Genomic DNA, 3385 nt, shown 5'->3' on the forward strand with positions numbered 1-3385 from the left:
GCTCAGAGACAGACGGGCGGCACCGCAAGCTGATCCCATATCGACCGGCTCATTAGAGGCAGGGATATGAAATGCAATTTCCCCTCGAATTACTGAGAAACAAGGACGAACTCGAACACAGTACGGTTATTCCTCGAACCTCCTGATGAAATTCATTATCGTTCATTTGTGTCGGGCGTCCAAACAGTGCATTTTACAATCTGACACCATTTAAATCGGGGACTTATTTATGATCGTTCTTGGGAATTTGGGAAACAGATCCTGAAAGCGGCACCCATTTTGCAACTGGTGTTTTTAGGAGTGTGGTGCGCAATACGTCTCCTGTGGTATGAGTAAAGCACTGAGAAATAGTCCTATGCATTCCTATTATTTGCATCTAAAGACATCTTATTATTATTAGCATTATTGTTGCTTTATTTTGAGCTATTTATAATATTGTAAAGATGGAATAATATAAGTGAGTTTCCTGAAAGTGTGAAAGCTGAAGGCAAGTATGTATATTGAATACTAACAATAATGCTAGGGTATATTGTCAATAGTGTAGAATTGAGAACAAGGGCAGTGATGCTCAGACTGTACAATGCACTAGTTAGAGCTCATCTGGATACTGTGGACAGTTCTGGGCTCCACACTTCAAGAAAGATATCGCTGCTCTAGAGGCAGTTCAGAGGAGAGCAACCAGACTTATTCCAGGTCTGAAGGGAAAGTCCTACTGAGAGACTGAGGAACTAAACCTTCTCACCCTGGAACAGAGGAGACTACGTGGAGACTTGATCCAAGTCTTCAAAATCATGAAAGGCATCGACCACATCAAACCAGAGGAGCTTTTCCAGATCAGCAGGGACACACGCACCCGGGGACACAAATGGAAATTGGGTTTAAGGCATTCAAGACAGAAAACAGGAGACACTTCTTCACACAGAGAGGCGTCACAATCTGAACAAATTCCCCAGCGATGTGGCTGAAGAGACAATTTGGGAACATTCAAAAACAGACTGGATAGGATCCTTGATCACTTAGTTATTAATGGACACCAAACGAGCACGATGGGGCGAATGGGCTCCTCTCGATTGGACACTTTCTTATGTTCTAATACATTTCAACAAATAAGCCTGTACTTCTGACAGCTTCTTAGCACAAAAATACTTGATTGTCACCCCCTAACTGAACCCTGGCTTTACAGAAAGTGTTCGCCTTCAAGGAGATACATGGCTACTCCTTTTACACATTAATTTACAACAAGAAATATAGCATCATCATTTAATTCATTGCATTTCCTGTTCACGCAAAAGTGTCTGATTCCCTTGCTTGGTTTTTATCCTTTCCTTTTTCCTTTCAAACTACAAGATTACAACTTAAATTGTAATCTGAACACCTACCATTAGCCGCACTGGCTGAAGGCGCCACTCCGAGGTCACGGCGATTGAGATTTCTGTTGCCGAGTAATAACATTCATTGACAGCCCCGCCGCTGCGCGTGTCACCGCGCCGATGTCGGAGAGCGTTCCTCCAATTTGTTCTGTGTAGTTATGTCTTTGTGAGGAGAAGTCTGCAGGGCTGCTGTCTGCTGAGAGGGAAACAAGCTACCGTGGCAGTTAACGGTAATAGCTTTTCTGTTTCTGAAGGTTTGGACGAGCAAATCGGTGGACTCTTTCAATGAGCGCCGCCGCTCCCCCCTTGGTTAGGGTTTTGTTAAAGGCCTTGTATTCGATTTCCTGCTCCACCACGGTCATGTAACAATTTACTAAAGAGCACGAGAGGTTCAGGAGACGAAGGGAAGAATAAAGCTCCGCTAACGGCATACGAGAGGCCTGAATTGAAGAGCGCGGGGATGGAAACGCATAGATCTGACACCATTGTCAAACACCAGCGTTATCTTAGGAGATTGCAGCCTTTGTCGTGTAAATGTACATCATCATTTAGGATATATTGTGTGGGTGTGTATCTATATATATACATACACATACACAAGGGTGTGTGTTTGTGTATGTGTATCTACCTATCAATCTAATTAATTGTCAGCGTGCCGAACAACAGTGCTTCTCTGTGGGTGAAATAGCACAACTGATTTAAGCTTGAACTTTTAACAGACTGCAGCAGAAGGCGCTGTTGCCAGTAAGATAAATGGCGCAGAGTGGATGAGAGGAGGACAGAGAGAGGAGGACGGAGATAACCGCCGGATAAAATAGTTCACTCTTTTAATTAGAACTACAGGGACTCGCTGGCTGAAATGATGGGCAATCATTTAATCGACTTGAACTGGGATCTGCACCGAGGAGGGCCTGGCGTCTCGGCCCCGGTGCCGCCTGAGCGTTTCTGTGCCGTTCAGAAGGAGAAGGGGATGACGAGCGATGCGGCCCGCCGTCCGGACTCGGCTTTCTGAGTCTAAACGGTAAACTCTCCCTGTTTCGTGGAATGACTCATGTCTTCATTTTTGACTTGAGGTATAAATATTTTATTTATTACAGAGAAGGGTTACTAAAATCCCTTTCTTGTGCAAGAATAACTGTTCAGTTTGACAGGCACTTTTGTCTGGTGTTTCAGCTTAGTCATGTTCATATAATCAGAGAAGGGATGAGTCAGGCTAAAGTTTCAGCACTGCTTCAGTATTGTCTGTATACATATGGACGTACATACAGTGTGTGTGTGTATATATATATATATATATATATATATATACACTCATACACTCACCTAAAGGATTATTAGGAACACCTGTTCAATTTCTCATTAATGCAATTATCTAACCAACCAATCACATGGCAGTTGCTTCAATGCATTTAGGGGTGTGGTCCTGGTCAAGACAATCTCCTGAACTCCAAACTGAATGTCTGAATGGGAAAGAAAGGTGATTTAAGCAATTTTGAGCGTGGCATGGTTGTTGGTGCCAGACGGGCCGGTCTGAGTATTTCACAATCTGCTCAGTTACTGTGATTTTCACGCACAACCATTTCTAGGGTTTACAAAGAATGGTGTGAAAAGGGAAAAACATCCAGTATGCGGCCGTCCTGTGGGCAAAAATGCCTTGTTGATGCTAGAGGTCAGAGGAGAATGGGCCGACTGATTCAAGCTGATCGAAGAGCAACTTTGACTGAAATAACCACTCGTTACAACCGAGGTATGCAGCAAAGCATTTGTGAAGCCACAACACGTACAACCTTGAGGCGGATGGGCTACAACAGCAGAAGACCCCACCGGGTACCACTCATCTCCACTACAAATCGGAAAAAGAGGCTACAATTTGCACAAGCTCACCAAAATTGGACAGTTGAAGACTGGAAAAATGTTGCCTGGTCTGATGAGTCTTGATTTCTGTTGAGACATTCAGATGGTAGAGTCAGAATTTGGCGTAAACAGAATGAGAACATGGATCCATCATGCCTTGT

The sequence above is a fragment of the Amia ocellicauda genome, chromosome 4 (assembly GCF_036373705.1).
Source record: "Amia ocellicauda isolate fAmiCal2 chromosome 4, fAmiCal2.hap1, whole genome shotgun sequence".
Lineage (NCBI taxonomy): Eukaryota > Metazoa > Chordata > Actinopteri > Amiiformes > Amiidae > Amia > Amia ocellicauda.